Raw genomic sequence first — 22,062 nt, 5'->3', positions numbered from 1 at the left:
ACAAAATCAGTGGTCCAGTGTTTTAACTGAAACCTAAAATGTTATCTAAAATATACCTAGACCACCAAACAAAGAGATTCCATTGGAACGGGACTTGGTGCCCAGCCATGAATGTGTTTTATTCTTTAGCTTATCTTCTATGGCTGCTCAAAATTCTTGACAATGCCAAGAATTAGAAACAGGGAAAGACCTTGAAAAATCTGCAAACTCATCTTCCATTATAAACCCCTCTTCCTTCTGTTTTCTGAAGCACCCATTGATTTTCAATGGCTTCAGGCTGAGGCACCTCAAAGGAAGTTTGGATTCTGAAAAATACACTCTCGGTATTTCTGTAAATTGAGAAGGGTTTAGTGAAGTGCTGCAAATGGAGACGTCCTTAATTAGCAGAAGATAATCCATTGGGTTTTAATGGTATCTAGCACATGTGTCTGCACTATCACCAGTGCCTGGCTACTGAAACTCTTGTGGGCTATGAGAAGGGCATGCTGCTCAGAATATGTTGAAAACTGTGGAACTTGAATAGAGTGAAACAACACAAAACTAAGGTTTGTACTCTCGTTCTTGTCATTTATCTTGGAAGTATCAGAAGGGACTCTGCATATGCTCTCTAGACACATGTTCTGCAATCCCCAGCTTCACCAAACCTTTGCTGAACTTGCAGAAATAATACATCTGGGAAGAAATCAATACCATTTATTTTTCCCTTTACCTAAATCAGCCCTTCTGCAGCTGATTGAGTCCGGGGGATGCAGGAAGCCTGGGGCTGCTGCCAGCAGAGCTCAGCCCGCAGCGTGCCGCGCTGTGAGGTGCCAACTGAGCCATTTGCTCTGTTCCCAAACATCACTTTTCTGATGTGAAATCAGGCTGGGTGTAAGAACTTAATTAAGAGGGAAATGTGGCGTGCTGGCTGCAGCAAGGGAAACAATTGGCTTTTACAGGTTTTGGGCCGCAAGTGCTAGACTTTTGTTGCTTGTCACGTTGAATTCTATACAAAAGGCAAATCTGTCTGTAGGTCGCTGCTTTTCCTACCCTGGGCATTCAGCATAATGATGGAAACCTGGGGTTACTGGCACTGGTGAGAGCGGCAGCTTGCCAAGAATGGAGGGCTCTGAGATGGTTACATTTGGATGTGTTTGAAACTGAGAAGCCAACTAGTCAGGTTTAGGTTGTTGAAGGGTTTAGGATCCCATGGAGCAGTGACAGGTGACATTCCCCACACAGGCAGCAGAGCTTCAGAGAAGCTGGGATAACCCCAGGCAGGTGGGCATGCAGCTCATCTGGAAATGGTTAGAGAAGGGGAAAGCATGCAGAGGATTCGGCTGCTGGGCTTTGAAAAAGCTTTGGCCTTTCCTCTTCCTTCCTGATAGCACCACAGCTTTGCCAGCTGGCTTGGGACTTTTCATTCCCTCCACCTTGGAGAGAAGAGTGTGCTCTGATATGAATGAAGAAACAAGATCATTGTGGTCTGTTTTCCCCATTCTTTGAGCCATCCCAATGCAGGAACCAAGAGAAGAAACCTCATTCTTTCTCTTCTGCCCTTGAAAGAGGTAAGTTTTGTGACAAGGACATTGTTTGGCTCAGTGCAGCTGGTGGAGAACTAAAGGAAAATTCAAAGCACACCACTTATTCTTTTCAAATTCTGCTGAATCAGGTGTGAACAGCTCACTAATGTGGCTATTTTTGAAGACAAACTATTTTTTACTTTATTGGAAAAGCTTTGTTTGTTTTTTTTTTATATATATATTGTATACGCCTTGGAGAGCCAATGTTAAAAGTGTGCTTTAACTGATTAATTGCCTTCCAAGTACTTTTTCCAATGAGACTTTGTAAAATCTCATCCTCCCCCTTTTTAAGACATTTAACTTGTCCCCTTCCCTTGTCAGACACGCAGCATTTAATTTATATGATGAGTTTAAAACAATTTCACGGTGAGGGTTATGCCTCTACATAAGCAGAGCACCACAGAAGTCCTGTATGTGGTGCTGGCAGAGCCCTATGGTGATTACACAATCAGATGCTGTGTTTGAACAAAATGTGTATTTTTTCCTTGCTGGGGCATAAAGGCCTCAGAGCTCTGCTTCTTAGAGATTGTATAACTTGAAAGGCAGGGAACAACTCTTTCTTTTTCTGGCTCAGGCTGCAGGAGCAGCATGGAGGTGTCCAAATTATCCCACCCACAGCACACTTCCGGAGGGCAGGGCAAAGAAAGAGACACAGGCAAAGTGTGTGGGGTTCATGGCTGTTTGCTGTGTGCCTTATCTGCACGAAGAAGAATGGGAGCTGGGAAGAGTGATACCTGACAACAGAAAGCTCACATGTTCCATGCAGTCAGACTGGGCTGATCAAGGCACTACGGTTTTTATGATACATTCACTGCAACTGGGATAACAAATGGTCCAGAGGAGCTCATGTTTATCCCAGTGGTGTTTGTATGAAAGGTGCCTAATTCTAAGGATAAACTTGCTTTTTCATTGGGTTCTTGTGCAGTTGACACCCAGGTGCTCCCTGATGTTGGTGGGTGCCAGCTCTGGTTATTCTGGCTGAGTGTTCTGCGTGTGGCAGGGTCACTATGCAAACATATGTAAGAAACAGGCTTTTCTTTGCAATAGTACCATCCTAAAGCTTTATCTTATTTACTTCTGCTTCAAGAGAAATTAATGTAGCTGTCAGTACTTCTGTACTTGGTAAAGGAGATTTTTAACAAAGCAATTTCACCAACTAATCAACATTGTGTGCTTTCTGCTTTGATTTGTTAAAGGAAAATATTGGCTAAACAAAATTCTGTCTCTTTTACCGCACAATTTACTGGGGAAGTATGGCCTTCAGTAGAACAGTGCTATATTAAATTAATACTTTTCCAAACTTTGAGCTGCTGTATGTGAAGGGGTAATTACCAGCTCTGGTACGATCTATGCTGTGCGATATATGGGCTATTCGCCAAGATTTACTGTAAGCACGGCGAAGGAGCAGTGAAAGCTGCCTGAGCTATAATCTTAACAAGAAGTAGAAATACAGTGCTGCTTAATTCAGTGTTTCTTATAGGCACTGCCTTTTCCAAGACACCTCAGTTTTAACTTTCAAGTGGCCAGAGTTGGCTTCTTTAAAAGTTTGCTATTTTTTTCTGCTAACCTGCTATCTCTGAGACTTTAAATACACCATTCAGGTAGGAGTTTTTGTGGTTTAGTTTTTTTTTTCTTTCCTTCATCTTGCCATATGTAATTTGATTGAGTTTGGAGACAAACTAATAAATGAAGTCATGTGCTCTTTGGGTTCCATGACTTTATATGATGAATAAGAGGGAGATTTGTAAAGGGCTTTGCCACAGCTTCTTGCTCTGCAGATTTACTTCTGTGGCAATCACTAGTTAACCTTAAATATAGACCCGAGTTAAAAATCTCTCTCTCTCTCTCTCTATATATATATATATATTAACCTACATGGAAAAGCTGACTCATAGTCAACAAACATTTGGATTATAGTCATGATATGGGAGCTTATTTAATCAAAGGGAAGAAAAACCTTTCCTCTTACGCATGCTTAGAGAAAATGAGAAAGCCCACTTTGTAACACTTCAGAAGCACACTTATTATTTACAGTGTTTGTAGATTTCAGGTCTGTTAGCCCCGACCAGATAGCTTAAATGGGCTCCCCATTTAGCAAGAGAGCAGCATACATGTCAGTTACGCTGAAAAGAAAATGGGGGAAGATGAGTACATTTTTCCAGATGACCTGAGGATATTGTTCCTTAAACACGGAGGGAAGTTATATTCTAGAGAACGTGAGAAGAATGTGAGGCGAATGCATATCTGTAGTAAAGAGAAGGAATAAGTATGAAAAGACAGAACTTTTATAAGCCGACAAAAGAATTATGCCAATACATTAATTTAATCCTCTTCTTTAGCAAAAGGTTCTGCAGCAGTGAGTCCAAGATCCCCACTGAGGGCATCTGGCACGTGGCTGTGTGATGCTCCTTGCTGCAAAATCAAGAACTGAAGATGTTCTTGGAGTATAACTTGCTTTCCTATTTTGTATTTTAAAACTCTTCCATAAGGAGTAATACGTGCTGTAGGACTTGGGATCAATGGAGCTGAAATGATACACGGCACAAGTAGCTGGAGTGAAAGAATCAGGAGAAAAACACACCGCCTTCCCTGGGGGCTTTGAATGTAATCTCTGACTTCTGTCCTGGAAATGAAACTGCGCTGTGTGAAGGTGGAGGGGGGGGGGGGCAGCCCCTCTTCTTCCAGACCTTCACTTACTGATACTGAAATAATCTCTCAGGCAGCACAAACCCTCCAGTACTGCTGCTTCTCCTTTTGGGGATACACCTGCCAGATGTTGAGGCACTGTGTAATTTCAACAAGCTAATTAAGGGAGATCATTAAATTCGGAATAGGTCCTACACTTGAAAAGATGAGTCAGTGCAGATAGGTCTTGGGTATCTTGGGTATTCTTGGGAACCTATGGGTTTTTCAAGTGTCTGGGGACAGGCTTGCTGCAGGCTCAGTTGGCTTGCAAGTCCTGAGAGCCTCATATACCAGGTATAAATCACTTCCCCCCTCTCCTTTTCCATGGCCCTCAACCAGTGTAACTTCCAAGCAGTGCAGGATCACTCTCTGCACCTGACAGTGGCTTCCTGGGTGTGCTCCATCAGCAGCAGCTCTGCCCTGGAATGTCCAGAGCCCAAAAAGTGCAGCGTGTGCATCTGCTGGAACACCTGAGCCACTTCAGCTCCTTCCCAGAGTTAATGAGTTACGTGCTCGTTAGTAAGGAGAAAGACTGCTTCCTATTGAAAGGCTTATGTTGTGACTGCCTTCAAAATATTCTCGCTTTTAGATATATTCTTGGAACTATAGCGTGCAATAATGTACACAGTATTCTTTGTGTATGGTACTTACTAAACAGTAAGTTTTATTTTACTTGATTCTTGACTTTTCAGGAAGACCTTAGAGCAAAAATGACACTTAAATTATACTGGCATAGGAATCACTTGTCTGTGAAGAAAGGGGGAGCAGAGGATGTTTGGATAACAGAAACAGGCAGAATCCTAGGAAATATCCAATAGTGTGAGGAAGGTTTATCAGATGCTCCCACTTAATGCTTTCAGATGGGAGCATGTAACCTAATGCAAAGGTAACACACTTGGAATTAGTAAACTGAAATGGTTACTTTGCACAATTTGCAATTAACCTTTGGAGCTTTTTATCACCAGATAACTTTAAGACCAAGAGCTTAGAAGGATAAAAAAAAGGATTATATGATATCCATGTGGATCAAGGTTTATTACAGAAAATCAAAATGTATAAGAGAAACCCTCATGTTTTTAGGATTTAAGGTAATTGATGAGATCACTAAGCATTCACTGACAGGAGTAGATCAGAAGCTTCCCCAAGGGCACTTCTTTCACCAAGTTTTTAGCACCTCTTTTTAAGAAGTATTACATATACTACTAGCCCAGATAGGATTTAAGACTGGGTAGTTTGTGAGACTAAACTGTACATGACAAGATTTAGATCCTTAGAAGCTGTTCAAGAGCAAAGAGTTGTTCTGAGCAGAGATTTGGAAGCATTTACAATGCTGTGAAGGCTTCTTTGATGTCTTTTAATCAAAATTTTACTACATGGTTAAATGTTTTCAAGATGGGAAAATGAATGTTGGGGGGAACTTTGCACAGAATTTATAGCAGTCACTCCCAGCACAGAGATGTAGGCATGTATCCAACTCTCCTAAAGAGCAGCACATCTTCCTCAGTGTGCCTGCTTTTCACCTAAGCCCTAGCAATGTGAGAAACACGATAAAGCCCAAAACAGCCAAGTCTTACTCCTTTTCAGTCTCCCTCACAAAGGATAGGCCTTCTGTAAGCATCCCACTGGATGGGTTTTATAGAACTTTGCGTTCAATCTGCAGCAGATTAAAGATAGACGATGAGAGTTCTCAATCTGTTGGAAATCCACATCACCCCACTTAAACATCTTATGACATTACATTAGTCATAGAAAATATTGCGTACTATTTAAATTCATAATCGTGGATCAAGATTACTCATTGCAATTAATTATTATTATCAGGAATAGGTAAAATTGGACCTATTAAAATATCAGACTTTGTCTTGTGGATGGGTCGCTGCCATCAATGCTGGGAGAATGGAAGGAAAAAAAGGATTTTGTAGGATGCAAATATACAGGTACGGCTCTTCCAATCGTGCTGTTCTTTTTGTAGTTGTATATGTAAGATTTTGTAGTAAAGCAATAACAAAATACTAAAAAAGAATCAGAATTCATCTGAGATGCAGAGATCACTTTTAATCATAATTTGCAATCAAGCCATACATTTTGTAATGAATTAATAACCTTGCTGACTTAGCTTTGCCAGTTTCTTTCAGTATCATATTGTCTTATGAAGCAGTTTATAAACATGGTGAGAAACTGCACAGCATAGTGTGAAATATTAGAAACTGTGCCTAGAACTTGATCAAAATTGATAGATTTCTACTGGGTAGATCATAAATTCAGTGCTTCCCTTAATGCAGTTCTGTTATTGCTTGCATACTGGTTGCTGTCATGCCACTGAAAACTGATTTAAGTAGATATCGGAAATTTTGCTTGTAAAATGGTGAGATCCATAAATAAGGCATTGAAAACTGGGTTATGATTATTTTTGACATGTAAGATTTTCTGGTTTGATTTAGTTTGTAGTGGCTTCCAAGATCCCAACACAGCTTGGAAAACAAGAATTTAAAACAAAACAAAACAAAAAAGTAAAATGCTGAACTGTGAGCACTACTTGAGTTCAATACAACTCTTTATGTATAAATAACAGCAAAGTCACTGATTCTTGCTAAGGGCTGTTATTGACTTAAAGAGAAATCTCACAAGCATCAGTCAATAGGTAGATTTGGCCATTAGATTTTTACTACTAAGTGAAATGAACTGAAGAAATGACCTGAAGTTAACTATGTTATGTTTTGCAAAGCTGTGTTTCCATGAGAAAGTGTAGTTGTAATAAAAATAAAGGTTTTCATGAAAGAGCAGATACTTAATGGTATAACATTTAGAAGAAAAAAAAAAAAAAAGAAAGAAAGAAAGAAAGAAAAAGGGAAGATATATTTGTGTTTCATGTTGCTACTACCACTAAGCAGCGTAGATTGTATTTCTGTTGCTATTCCTGGCATACATAGATCACATGGAGTCACTGCAGTGACAAGGGACTGAATCTCATTGTAGACTTTTTTAATGTATCTGGCTACAAGAGGGGTATGGTGATGGCTCTGCAACACTGACTCTGTGCTCCTCGGGGGAGGAGAGCTGCTCACTCAATAATGAACAAGAGTCCTCCTCTTTCCCTTTTGTTCACAAGAAGCTAGCTATAGGCCAGGCGTTTCTATGACCTCTTTCTTCTAGAACAAAAGGTTAATTATGAACACTTAAGTTTCTAAGAGAAGTCCTGATATCTATTTATTTTTACTTAAGGAGAGCAAACTCTCATCTGTAAGAGAGCTCCAAAGGATCTGCTCAAAAAAATTCACTGTTGTTAAACGCTTGAATACACAGAGCTGAAACAATTAGAAAGGTCTTAGAAAGGTTTAGAAAGAAATTACAAGTATCCCTACTCAATAGTGTAGGCAGTAAAGCAACGTAGCAAATGGAAACCATTGGGTACAAGCTCGAAGGGCTTCTGGAGGGGCAGGTCAGCTGTCTCTTTATGAAGATATTAGAAATGGGTCCTTGAATTTGTTGGCATTTTCCAGTAATTCTTGGCAACTTCAGATAATACTGATATATTAAATAGTGGTTTTTAGCACTAAGATAGTTTGCATGCAAAAAAACAATCAACCCAAACTAACCTTTTTATGTATTACTTTAAATAATGAGGAGTAATAACAATGGTCTTATATTAATTTGATTTCTGTTTGCTTTCATATTTCAAGATACTGTATCCAAATATAAGATGATTCAGTAACTCAATGCACATGATAAAATATGTTCTGCCTTCATAATAATAACCCATGCAGTGAAAACATTGTGGCTGCTTCGTTTCAAGTGACCCTTTTGCAAGGGCACAACAGAACACAACCCAAATGGATTGTGTTATTGACTACTGTATTTCTTCCTTTCGTTGCTCCCTATTACTGAGGCATCAAGATCCGGCTTTACAAAAAGTAATTTAAAATCAATTTTATCACTTTTAAATAAGAAATCAGTCCCAAATCTTCCTCTTAGCAGTATCAGTTTATATATAAATGTCTTCTGTGACAAACTATAAGGATAATTGTGTTCTAGAGAAACATTATAGAACAAAAAATTTTATGGTCTGAAGATATTGAACTGATCTGTCAGCAGTCTGGTTCTAGGCAAATACTTTCCTATTGGGCATTTTCTTTACCAGCAATTATTGTGTTTTCCTTCATGGATCCGTTCTGTGTAAACATCAAGGTATTGCATTTTAACCAGTGGGTTTTATTTATAGTTATCTAAAATCTGTTGCAAGGTGCCTGACTGTATCATCTACAGATGGTGTTTTCATTCACATTCCTTGACTGTACTCCACTGTATTTGCATGTTTCTCAGCCACTATTAGCCAGTTTGTAATAGGTGCTAGAAGCCCCGGGGTCACGTCTGCAAGCCTGGGGCAGGGATCTTGGGGAGCCATCCCTGACCTCAGCAGGAGGTGCAGAACAACTCTAACCCACTGCTCATGCTGGTACCGCTGTGTCCCAACCTCCCTGAGCCCCCAGGCTGTGTTACAGTGCTCCCAGTAATTACTCTGTGTGCCTTTTCACTGTAAAATGACTGTGAAAACGCTCTGCCACAAGTCGTTGCAATGTCTGTAGTGTGATGGTGAGGTTGTGTCATGTCATGTGGCCTGTAGGAATGTTTGAGGACTCAGGGCTTGCAGAAAGTGTCTGTGGGCTGTGCAGAGCCTTTTTGTTGATACTGCTTGAATTGACAGATATCTGGAACGAAATGCCATCTTCTTGGTTTGCTCCCAACGAGTCGAAATTTAACATATGCTTATTGGGAGTGATTAGTGCTGAAAGACAAGGTATTTTACAGGCTTAGTGTATAATCTTTTTAATAGTTAACTGCATTTAAGTTGTTATGACACAGCCTACAGTATAATGGCTAAGCAAAGTTATTTTTATAACAGTGGTGATCAAATGGGTGAGGTGTGGTTTCAGGTTCGGGTTGTACCTCTCTCACCCTCATTTTACTCTTCAAAGCTGTGGTAAATAATGTAAGATTAAAGGGCATTTAAACTTCAGGAAATAGATGAGACCAAATGATTAGCCATTCCTGTGCTTGATGGCATCTCAATCATACTGCTGTCAGTATGTCTCTGCCTTGCCATAACGTGGGACAATGAGCATCTTGGCTGATTTTTAGAACTTTAGGCAAATTGTGGAAGTCCTGCTCCAGTCTAACAGATAACCAGAATAATTATTGACAGCCATGGAACAGATAACTGTTTCTTAGGTATACTGTCGTTTTTGTAATATCTTCTCCAGGAAATGAAGCAAAATTGCAGAAAACCATTCTTATCCTGTAACAAAAGTCACATTTTCCATTGTGCTCATTCTGAATTTTTTCTTGATGATTGTTTCAAGAGTAGCTTTTTCTCTGCAGTGAAGCGTGACCTTTCTTTTCAACATGAACTTTACAGCGTGCTCATTTCCCTGGTAAGCTAATAAGGGAATGTGAGTGTATATAAAAAAAAAAATGAAGCTCACTTGTAAATTCCTAGCAGACTCCCATTTTATCTCTTGTCCTCATAAACGACCTTTTATCACCCATGTTAGACAAAATCTCTTCATGTTGTAGCACTTGCAGGTGAAATTATGGTTTTGGCTAGACGTGTTCTACGGATGTGCTTAAGACCAGCAGAAATACCGCTCATTTCCATTTGTTCCCTGTCTACTGAGTAGGGTTTATTTCATACAGCAGGTACTGAAGCATGCTATTGACCTCTGCAATTTGCTGCCAAGTGACAGAAGTGGTAGCAAGCTATCTATGAAAGGTGAAAAATTGCCATTCAGGCTTTGCATGCCTAATGGACATTAAAACATTCAGGTGTGGTTTTTTGGACTGTGGCTTAAGTTACACGCAGAATTAGAAGCCTGAAATCAACCTTTATTTCCTCCAGACTTAGCTGGAATACCAGACTCTTAGAAATCCTTTCAAAACACTTTCATCATTATTACTGTAATCACTGCACAAGTGGGAAATCCTGTACAGAATGCCTCTTGTTGCTATGGGACGTTGTGGTGGCAGTTCTGCTCACAAATTGATATTATCAATCACAATTTAGTCATTACAGGTTTGCAGCAAGATTGTTGGCCTGCAAATTGTTCCTACTTTTACTGCATGAGACTGAAGATCTATAGCACTGCGGAGTCTTAAAACATTGTCTTTTTTCTTTAAGTTGTAGGAATATTATTAGTCTCTACCCAGATTTTATTTTTAGTAGAGGCACTTCCTTGCCTGTGCTGCACAGTGCTGGGTCCATACAGGAAAACACAAGAATGGTCTTCACAGAGCCTTTTGAACTAGAGGACTCTTTGCAACTGAGGCAGAAGATGTATTTCGAGGGAAATCAGGTTTTTTTGTTTATTTGTTTGTTTTGTATTAAACAGTGCTATATTTAGTGCTGATTTCCTCATTGCCCTCACTGAAAACAGGGGCATGATCTAGCCACATATTAGCAGCTCCTTGCTGGGACAGGCAAGCTGAGACGGAGCATGACAGTTCCCAGCTCCATGCACAAGCTGTGAAATTCTTGCCTTGGTTCTGAGTTGTGGATTTCATCTTAGCTCTTTCAGAAAGGAAAAAAAAAAGGATCATAATACAGTCCAGGCACATCTTCAGTACCAAATCCTCCTTTATCCTCCATGTCTGCCCCAGTACATGGGTCATGCAGAAGTAGAGAGAGAGGTGGAGGAGAGTACAGAAGTCTTGATTTATGAGCCCAGAAATCAAAGGATATTTTCCAACCCTTCAGCACTAGTCTGTACTGGGATTTTCCAGCAGGAATTTTAAAGGATTGCCTGCAGATCTGGCTTTTCTGAGTTATCCAATATGCTTACATTTGTTTGCATGTATGTGACTAATAGTAGAGCTAGAGGGCAAGCCTTCACCACTGTGCAAACCCCAATCTTAGGAATGAAGTTCTAATTAAATCTGTCTGTGTTCTCTGTGGCAGAGGGATGGTGGCCTTTGACTGGCATACTCTAAGAGACACTGCTTCTGTTATCTCTAGTCCAAGAAATCATGATTTTAATGTCCAGTTTTGAATGCTGAACTACAGCTCAATTATTTCTCTCACTGTGTGCTTAGGAGGTGCTTGAGCTCCCAGTTAAAGCAGCTTTCCTCTACCTGGCAGCTACAAAAGCCTGGAGATACTGCTGTTGTCTTGTGAAATCATATAAGTGCCTCTCATTAGAAGAAGAGTTTCTTTTCCCCACTTGGAAGATCAAGGTTAGACTTCTTTATTACTTTTAATTTGTTGAGAAAAGGCACTTAGCATCATCTGGGTGAAACTGACCATCTTCCTTACAATTAAATTGGTCGAAAATTAAAGGTCTGAAATGAGAAGCCTAGACTGGAAATCGGTGCTGCAGGATATGCTGGGGACACAGGATGGTTACAGCAGAGATTAATATTTGTAAATGAAGAACTGTAGAAGAGACTTAACTGTTGGTAGGCAGAGAAAAAGACTGAGTAACAGTTAAAGGGAAATTATCAGATACAACTCTTTAAGCATAGCCAAATGAAGAAATACTGATTTCATTAAATGGAAAACCTCAGAAGTACCTGAATGCCCTGATACAGCCTGTCATGTAAAGTTTATGTGAAAACCTATATGGTAGAATGAAGAATCAGTTCTGAGTTGCTTTCTGTCATGTTTTTTATATCTCTGATTGCTCTAATTCTTGTTCTAAAACTCAAACAAAAAACCATTATCAGTTATCTTGTAGAAAAGTGCTCCTCTTGCCACGCAAAGATGTTTTATGATTAGGTATTGCACATCTCTCACATTCATTTAGCGCAGTAAACAATACAAAGACAGCTTGTAGGAAATGAATCCTCTCTGCATTATCTTATTATCAGAAGCTGCATGCGTTTCCTCTAGCAGAAAGAGTGCAGGAATTATTATGTTTATACATTGAATTATAATATTAAATCACCACACAAGAGGCAAACAGTTGGCCTCCTTGAACTCCCTCTATTTCCAGCTTCTGTATTTAGATTTCAGTATTCAATAAACTAGTGAATTTCTCCACTAAAAGCTGAATGTAGAGCTAAATGTGATGAGTGGGATCTCTGTGATGGTGGGAAATTCATTAACTTCCAAAGCAGATCTTAAAGATCAGACAGCAAAATATCCATATGATACAAGGTACTAGTGGAGAGAGTGCCAGTCTCTCTTCTCAGATGACAAGCCACAGGACATGAAGGAACAACCCCAAGTTGTGCCAGTGAGTGTTTAGATTGCATGTTAGGAAGAATTCACTCATGGATAAGAGGGCCCAGCATTGGGAAAGGTTCCCCAGGTGTGTCAAGTGTTCCCATCTTAGAGAAATTCTAAGATGTGTGTGGATGTGGCACTAAGGGACATGGTCTAGTGGTGGGACTCAGTAGGTTGGGTTGATATCTGGACTCATTGATCTTGAGTGTTTTTTCCAATGCAGGTGATTCTGTTCTGGGGATAGTTTAGCTGCTGACATAGGCTTGTTTTGATTCAAAGCAAAACTAGAAGTGTATTCTTCCAAAGCCAGTTTTGCTTGGCTAAGAAATAAGAATGGGCTGAAAAACAAAATTGAGGCTGTTTTGTAATACTCAGCACTTGTTAAAGAGAAGATGAAGTAAGTAATTACCATACCAGGAAGGTTTGTATGTAGATAAATGTCTGAAGGTAATGAGAATAAACTCAGCAAAACAGAATTATGTAGAAAATTTGCCTCCTATCAAATGGGCTCATTGTTTATGTACCCTGACAGAGGGAATGTTTAATATCTGAACAACCACTTAGAGGGTACACTGGGACTAATAAGCAGCCTAATCCTCAAAGTACCTTAGCGCTTCTAAATGTCATTAAAAGTCACTCCACAAGATAAGAGCTAAATATATATTCTAGCTATCAAAACCAGATTGCTGTGGGAAGTGTATGAAACTGTGCATGTATAATACCCTACTCTTAATATTAGATCAGTTATTTATCACTAGAGAATGATGGGGAGTGGAGGGCTCCTAAGTCCCTTCCTTTTCCTTTGAATCCTGTTAACAACACCTAATGATCTAACGCATCTTCATTATTTGCAAAAAGGCTAATTTTATGCTGAGGGGGAAATGACTGTGACATAAACATTTCTATTCAGATAGATAAAACCATTGTAAGGAGGGATTGTTATAGAACTTTTCCATAGCTATGATAGGTTACAGCATACAGATAGGACTGGAGAACACATTTTCTAAGCTGTTCACAAGCTCAGCATAAGCTTCTAAATCTATGGTGCTGCGCATAACATTGGGTTTTTGCAGAAGAACTTCTCAGGACTGCATTGAACTGTTTAAAGTTTACTTACTTCAAGTGTCCTCCTGAATGACTAACTGGCACTCAAGAATGTAATGAGCCATTTTAGAATGATTATCATCTTTGAGCATTTTTCTACTTAGTAGAAGAGAAGAGGTTAAAATTCCCAATCACTGCATAGTGTAAACTCCAACTTATCTGCACAGTATCAGAACCAGCACCCTTTGTGTTGCTGTCTCTGCTCTAATTATGTATAAAATAACAGTTGATCTATAACTGGAGTCATGATTTGCTCTTCTATAAATGAAAAGAATCCTTGACATATAACTCTCTTGTGTATGTTTGAAATTAGTGCTTTTTACAGTAATTGATTCTCAGGATCATAGTGTGGTTGTGTGAGGAGGATTGTGGTACTCATGTAGAAACTGAGCTGTTCTTCTCATTTTTAACGTGTGTTTTTTCACTTATTGGCTATGTAATAAATAGTTAAGATTAAAAAAATAAGATAGAGCACTCTAGATAAATAACTTAGCCAAGAACAAATATTTTTTGTAGATAGCACAAAAATCATTTGTATTTTAAGAATCTTGAAAAGTGTTCCTAATTAGAGTATATATTTGTCTCTAAATTTCTCTCAAATCCATATTTTAAGGTAATGAATACTGAGTAATGGTGGCTTACTGAGTTATCTTTCAAATTTTTCAGACTTCTTAGCATAGAAATCTAAATTTTAGTTATTCTGCTTCTCCAAACAGTTTTATGCATATACAGTCTGACCATGTAACCCTTGATGCTTTGGAAACCAAAGAGAAGAACTTCACCAGACCACCAGGTTTCCAATGACATGTTGTGCTTTCAGTATTTGGTTAATGTAAGGTGTTGTCTTCACCTTGCAGGATAGGGGATATGCCGAAAATCTGTGTGGGTTCAAAAAGTGACTGGAAGGAAGAAAAGAATTCAACACAGAAAATCCTTAGAGGAAAAATCTGTCACACAGGAAGGTTTCACCTCAGCTTCAGGGTATCCTTGGACCACAAATAGATGCAGGCTGGGAAGGTATTCTGGGGAATATGGTTGTATTCTGTAAATACTGGCTGTGGGCAATGTTGAAGGATGTGGGACTATGTGCATGTTCATTTTGAGCTGGACCAGCCATTCATGTGTATATTGTGTGTGTGTTTTCTGAAAGAAAAAAAAAACAACTCTCTGAGAGATGCTTCTGTCTTTCTATTTTTTGTTATTCCAATCCAGTCTGTTTTCTGGGCCAGGGAGCCCTAGGCAGATGGTGAATGAGGGAGAAGCACCTGAGGGGCTGGCGGCATCTCTTCCAGAGCAACGTGCCTTGGTCCCTCTGCAGCTGGGAACAGTGCAGAGCTTGTTAGTGAGGTACAGGTATCAGCAGATAATGAACAGGATTTTTGTAAAAAACAAAACAAACAAAAAAGCATGGAATAAGAAACAGTTTATTTATGGTGTATTGACAAAGATATGGAAAAAATCCCAAGAGATCATGACAGGAAGGCACAGTGTTATGGCCAATAACATGCTAAATAAATTTTATTTTACAGTGAAATCTACCTGTGGCTGAAGAGGTTGATGTTAAAAACAATAGTGAACTGCGTGCAGCAACAGGCATGGCTCCTGCCTTCTCTTGTTTGGGCTGTCCAAGAAGCACAACGATGCATGTGGGAATTACAGCTGGAGGCGTGAGCTGTGTTTTCCCCAGTAGATCAATTTTTCTGACTTTAGAACAATGAAAGAAGCATAACATATTATAAATTGAAATTAGCCTGCATGGTTTTAACTGTACAGTTGGCAAAGGTCATTAAATAATGTCATTCCCAGCCATGCACCACAGGGAGCTATCTATCCTATATTATCTAGCATTCTGATGGAAGTAAAAAATGATTAATTTTTACCATCTCATGTATAATTTACTTATTAATGTTTCTTGTGAGACAAGCTGGTCTTGATTATTTGGCTAATGCATACTGAAGCTGAGCTTCATATTTTTCTTTCAGATTAGGGCAGTTATTGTTTTCTGTGAACCGTGGACATTTGAGATTCAGTGTAATAAAGTAGGTATTGAATAGCATTCAATAGGAGAGAAAGAAAAATAAAATGCTGAAATGGATCATGACTGTTCAGGATGTTTATGAGATCTCCAAACATCCCATCCCCAAGTGCAAAAGCATCCATTCACCAAAGCCTAAACTGAAACATCTTTACATTTATTTTAATTTTTCTGGTTTTTGTTCAATTTCTAGAAAAACATTTCATTTTATACATGAATTTAGGCATGGGTTAGTCAAATTACTTCAGTTTTCATCAAGAGGAGCACATAATAAATTGGGACTTTTTCATTTTAAAGCCTGAAATGTGCCCTGGTTGATATGAGGACAGGGACTGTGTGGTTGCTGAAGCATGTTGTCAGTTTTTGGACTTCAAGGGCTAAATCACATTTTGAGATAAATGCTGCTCTTAAAGTAATCAATATTGAGTACTGTGAGTTCTATGTACATTTAGTTAGAATTCATTTATAATAACAAGAAACTCTTTAAATTTAGTATTAATTTTTTTAGTTTCTGTTCATAACCGTTAGGCAGTTTTAAAATATACCTTATTTTATACTTGCATTGTTATAAAAGCTACCAAAAGACTAGGAGAAGAGACACATCTGTAAATGATTATATGATCTGGCATCAATACCTCTCTGAGTCTGTCTTGTGCTGCTTCATATTTTCAGCTCTTACTTTGTAATTACGCTGTCCCTCTGTCAGGCCTGGCAGATCATGTTACTTGTGCATGAGGTTTAACTCTGACTTCCACTTCAAGGATACAAAGTTATTTTATGTTTCTTTAGCGTTTTACCCAATCCTGATTTCACTAATAGCTTAACAATAATAACAATAATAAAAATATTAACAAATTTTCTGCTTTTTTCTTTTTTCTTTTCTTTTTTTTCTTCCCCTAATAAAAAGGTCTAGATCTGTATCAGTAAAAACATATTTACGTAGTTATGTTGAATAATCACTAGTGTCAGCCTCTTTGGAGAAGAGTTAAGATGATGCCTTTCCAAATGACGCAGATCAGCAATGCTTCAAAAGAAGAATTTGTTGAATTTCTACCAGGAAGTTGTCTCATGTCTCTCCTGCTCCTTAAATCAAATATTACACAGCACTAGGGTATGTCAGACCCAGCAGTCCCGTAAGATGAAATGAAAAGGGTAGTTATTTGCAGAACCTTCAGAACACATAAAAAAGAATTTGTGGTTGAGGTTGTTCAAAGGAGGCTAAAGGAAAGGTGGTGGAAGCAGCTGGGTGCATCCTGCCCTGAAATTCATCACCTACAGGTTGCAGTACTTTTGATAATGATATTTCTCTATCTTCAGGAACAGACTGATTATGTGTAGTTCCCAAAAAGATTTTTTTGTACTCACTTTTTTTTACTACATCTGGGGTGCAAAGAACGTTTTGTACCATGAATAGTGTTTATCTTAGAAAAAAGAATAATCTACATAAGGAAAACTTGATTTTCTCAGAGCTGCTATCAGTGTTTTAATGTAAAATTATACCTATCCTCAGTTTTTTTATTGAGAACTGTCATAAACTGCATATGCAGGACGGGTCAGGTTATGTAGAAGTTTTTTTTTTTGTTTGTTTGTTTGGTTTTTTTTCTTTTCTGTGACCTAATACTGTACACTCCAGCTCATTATCTGATCTCCTGTTGTCATAGCCAAAGAATATCCATCAGCCGTTGTTCATTGCTTCTGCACATCTACATTTTCATGTTCTTTCTTCTCATAGTTTGAGAAGCATGTTTTCACATTGGCTTCTGAGCAAAGTAAAAGCTAACAAAATGGCACTCCTTCATCTGCCTACCTCTGTCTTTTACATGTGGGCACAGCCCTTTTCTGACCGGCATATGTGAGCAGGTGATGGAGACAAGAGGCAGACTGTAGAGACAGACGTAACTTTATACCCTATTTATCCTTCCTCTGTTCTCTTTTAGCTAGCTCCAGTATGAAGCTACAACACACATCAGAGCCTTGCAGACACATGGCCTTCAGCTTTTGCAGAGGAGTTTATCCAGTTTAACTCAGCCCAGCTGATGCCAGCAGATAGAGTTTCGTTGGGAGGTACGTAAAGGTCTGTGTCGCTTTCCCACTTGCTCTTGGGAACTATTCAGCTTAAGTTCATCTCTCTATGGTCAGCAGTGGCCAATAGGCAGAATAGTTGTTCACCTCTATAGTACTCGTGTCCAATTGGTGTACTGATGTCATCTCTCAGGCTCTGAGAGCAAGAGCAGGGTGTAAGCCACTCTTGCCTCTCATGAATGAACTCTTAAATCTGCCTTATTGACTTCAATTAACTGATGAACAGGCTGAGGTAGTACTGGGTTGTCAGAGATGAACCTCTCAAACAGCCAAGTTAGGGGGATTTTTCAGCATGCAGATGGTCTGGAAGTTAAAAGCTGCCTCAGAAATGCTAAGTGCCACTTAACAGTGGTGAGTGCAGTGTGGGTATGCTATTAGATATTTATTTCTCACATTTTACCAGGTTTTAAGGATAAACACAATAGATTTAATAGGACAATGCCATTCTGGAGTGCTAGGAATTACATGCTTATGTTGAAGTAGTTAAAAGCAAAGGATCTCATTCTTAATAGCTTCTTACTTGTTTAGGTCTTTAGGCCAATGGCACCTTAAAGTAGACCATTATGAAATGGTACTGAATGAAGATACTAATATTCATTTCCAGTTTGTGCTGGTATAATTTATCCTTCAGTGCCACAAGTAATGAAGTAGCAACTCATGAACTACAAACAGGAGAAATGAAAACCTGTTCTCACTGTGTATTTATTCAGGCTGTATTACTCTTGTACCTGAGAATCTCCTGAGGAATGGATATGTCCTCACAGCAGCTCTCTCAGCAGGTTGTGTTTTTCCCACTGACCAGATGGGGCCTAGGATGCCATGAGGTTAAATGAGTTGCCTGACATTACACAGGCAGTCTGGAACAAAAGTGAGAGCCAAACTGAACTCCTCTTCCTTTCAGTTCAGCACCGCAGTCAGAAAATAATCCTGTAAAATACCTTTGTCAGGGAGCTGTGGAAATCAAGGGGAAAGAGATAAAAACTTTAGGAGAATAAATACCAAGTGCTTTTTGTTCAATGTATCAGATTGCTGCAAAGTAGAAGGAGCAATTGACTAATCATTCTGTGAATATCTTTTCATCTGCTCTTTTACAGCTGCACCATTCCCACTGGTCACCGAGGTCCTAACCAGTGCAAGGCTGTGTGCAGGAAGTCCTGCTCTCATCTGTTCAGTCTCGTAACTGAAAGTGCAAAGAGGCAATTAGGTTCACAATTAGCCCATTAGCTAGTGCACTATCAGGATCAGATCTATGTTTTGGCATGCCCAAGGCTGAAAGGTTGGCCTATAGAAACATCTATCTGTATTACATATTAAAGTATCTGCCGTGGCTTTTGCCAGTGTTTCTACTTTACCGTCCCATATTTGAACTGTAACTTTGCTGGAGAAGAAAGGTGTTTCACATTAAACAATAAGGGTTGGCATGGATATCCTAGTCAAAACACAGTTCCTAATATACATGCAAATATTTGTGTTTCAGTGAGCCTTTGGAGCAGCGTCACTTTAAGGAAATCACTTTTGAAATGCTCCCAAATTGAGCCATTAATGTTTTTATCCTTATTGTGCTGTATGATTTATCCTTCAGTGCTCAAGGTAATGAAGTGTTAACCCACTATGTGCAAATGGGATGGAAGTAGGAAAACAGATTTCTCTGTTCATATTTACACAGCTTGTATTTATGCTCTTTCAAAGTCAAAATTGTGGTTAAGATTAGAAAACACAAATATGGCATTTTATTGTGCTGAGGGAAGGAGATGCAACCAAAGTAAACCTGCTGTAAGTTCATATTTCATCGGGAAAGGCTTGATCAATATCTTATTTTAATGTATAAGGTAATGGAACATAAAAAGCATTTAAAGGCCACTTGAAGAACTGTTATTATATGCTTTACATAGCTTGATACATTCATTTAGAGAAAATGGAGCATAACACACATCTTCAAGGTTTTGGATTTCTAAAGCGTAACTGCAATGCAAGGAATTGTTTTCCACAGGTGCCAATGGCTCTTCCTTGGTGCTGGACAAGGAGCTATGAAAAGTGGGTATCCGCATAAAGCCATGGCCATGGAATGAGAAAACCTCTGCCACTTTGGCAAACAGCATCCAAGTCCACCATAGGCCATAGTAAGTAAATTATGTTACTTGATTTTAGCTTCAATTTAGTGGGTGTTGATTGGTGTCATTGCATGGGAGCAACCAGACTTGGGCTGCGCACAATGGAGAAAATGCACATGGAACAAACAGAGCTCTCAGAGTTTGTAGTACTGTTCACTTTCAAAACCATCTACTATTCAGTATGAAAAACAGACCACTTTTTGCATTTTACGTTATCTTGTAAATGAGCCTTTTTCCCGTTAATTGTGGTAGGTTGGGTGTGTGCTGCTCTACCATTTAAGTATAGTCTTTTGTCATCAATTTCTATTAAAACAACCTTTTTAAGGTAAAATTATATATTCCTTTGGGGTTCTGCTTAAATATTTTAAAGGCATGCTATGTTCAAAATGACAGCTCTAATATGTCATGCGGTTAATACTGCTTGCCTTCGATCTAGCCCTGCGTTTTGAAGTTTCACTTTTATGTCTGTCTATTGCTTTGTATCTGTATAGGCCCTTGTACAATCAGGCATTCATCCCTGCTAAACTCTCATTCTTCAGGTACTGTGCAGTGAATGCGCGTTTGGAATTAAAATTAATTTTGAATTAATAGAAAATGAATTGCAAACTAAAACTTATCATACATTTCATACGGTAGTGCGTGAAAATTAATTAAGATTATGAAAAATAACTATGTGCTTTCTTGGTAATGTGGCACTTTAAATGCATTTTTGTCAGCCGAAAACAGAACATTGAATTGACAATAAATAGCTTTCATTAATATCATTCTATATACGTCTTTCAGAAAGTTTATTAATTCTAGTGAGCGGTTTATGCAACTGTGAGCTAACATGCAACATTTCCTTCTGTGACATTTGAAAAAATCAGAAACTGAATCCCAATAACAGCTGCCTCCTCTACAATAAACATCTGTTTGGCACAAATTTAGTATTTATGTTATGTATGATAAATATACACACTCGTATGCAGCAGTCTGACTTTTGCAATTTGCCACTCAGGTGGATAATTGTATTGTCCTCATTGGGATTGTAACGGGGCTACCAGATGAATATCCAGCTGCTTCCATCCCTTTGAAGGAAAGGAACACAAACCTGCAGCCTTAGCTCCCACCCTTGCTAAGGAAGGGGTTCAGCATTCAGACCAGTAAATATTGACTACTTATTTAACCTCCTGTAACAAGGAGTACAAAAACACTATTTTGCATGTAGACCCCATTCAATGGTTTCTGGATGTTTTTCTGCTGCAGAGGTGGCACAAATCATCTGTCCTGCCTATTGACCAAGATAAATCGCCATCTTCCCCACATTACGTATGTTAGTCTTTTAGGTATACATATATATGCTTTGCATATCAGGTCATATTTGCCATTAATTGCTTTTTTGTTGCATTTATGATGGAGCAATATTCAGTTTATAGAAAACTTATCTTTTAAAAGGCTTCAGGCAGAATTTCTTTGATGTGTGGAACAGCGAATATCAGGCTTGTCATCAACATCTACAGTGCGTGATGCTCTATGAAAGCCACATTTCCCTGCTCTGTATATTTAAAGCTTACCAGTTTCCAACATTTCAAAAGTAGCTGTTTTGGTACATAATTCCCACCAGAAAATTAAGTTTCTGGAATATTAAAAGAAAAGAAAAGAAAAAAAAAAAAAGTCGAGTCTGTATTGTTTCGAGGTCATGTCACATCATTTATGCAAAGTGGTTTCGGGCAGAACAGAAGTAATAAACAACCAGTTCTTTCAGGGATTTTTTTGTTTCTTTTGCACTGAGGAATGATTCTTACCAAAAAGATGTGGTGATTCCCACTAGGATTAAGCTAATTTCATAAGAAAAGAGGTAATGATTTTCTTACATGTAAGTGTAAAGTAATTGATTGCTTGCTTTGCATTCCTGGTAGGGTTAGCAGCAGATTGGCAAGGTGACATAACAACTATTTGCAAGTCTACGTGCTGTCTGAAGTTACTAAGGTAACTAAATTGCACAGCAGTCTGCTTGAAAGTCCCTAAGAAGGTAAAGTGGTCAGTGCTGCCCTGCTTCAAAAACATCAGGTACCGACCCTTCTCTGTATTATTTGGGATCTAGTGAGAAGCAGACATCATTTGGTCACGATGGTATAGACAGCTTGCAGAACAACTGCAATATATTTCTTCCCCTCCATCCAGCCCTGCTTTCTGAATATTGCTGACTGGCTGAAACATTGCCCACCCAACATCCGCTCTTCAGCTGTACTTCTCACAGCAGCTTCAGCTGAAGAAGGAACAAGACCC

The 22,062-nt window shown here is 38.9% G+C and overlaps 1 long non-coding RNA gene across 2 annotated transcripts in view; it reads left to right on the top strand.

The window, feature by feature from the left end:
* The window catches only part of LOC140255926 (uncharacterized), a 29,497-nt gene extending 10,650 nt beyond the window's left edge, over positions 1 to 18,847 (top strand). The window contains exons 1-3 of one of the 2 annotated variants that reach the window (XR_011904613.1): positions 14,469 to 14,583; positions 17,539 to 17,665; positions 18,778 to 18,847. This is a non-coding gene — a long non-coding RNA (uncharacterized lncRNA). Of the gene's footprint in view, positions 1 to 14,468; positions 14,584 to 17,538; positions 17,666 to 18,777 lie in introns of those variants that run through there. The other variant, XR_011904614.1, reaches the window with a different exon arrangement.
* Positions 18,848 to 22,062: the final 3,215 nt, after the last annotated feature.

Source organism: Excalfactoria chinensis, chromosome 9 (assembly GCF_039878825.1).
Source record: "Excalfactoria chinensis isolate bCotChi1 chromosome 9, bCotChi1.hap2, whole genome shotgun sequence".
Classification (NCBI taxonomy): domain Eukaryota; kingdom Metazoa; phylum Chordata; class Aves; order Galliformes; family Phasianidae; genus Excalfactoria; species Excalfactoria chinensis.
Note: the sequence above shows the minus strand (reverse complement) of the source record. Positions and strands in the feature narration are given on the sequence as shown.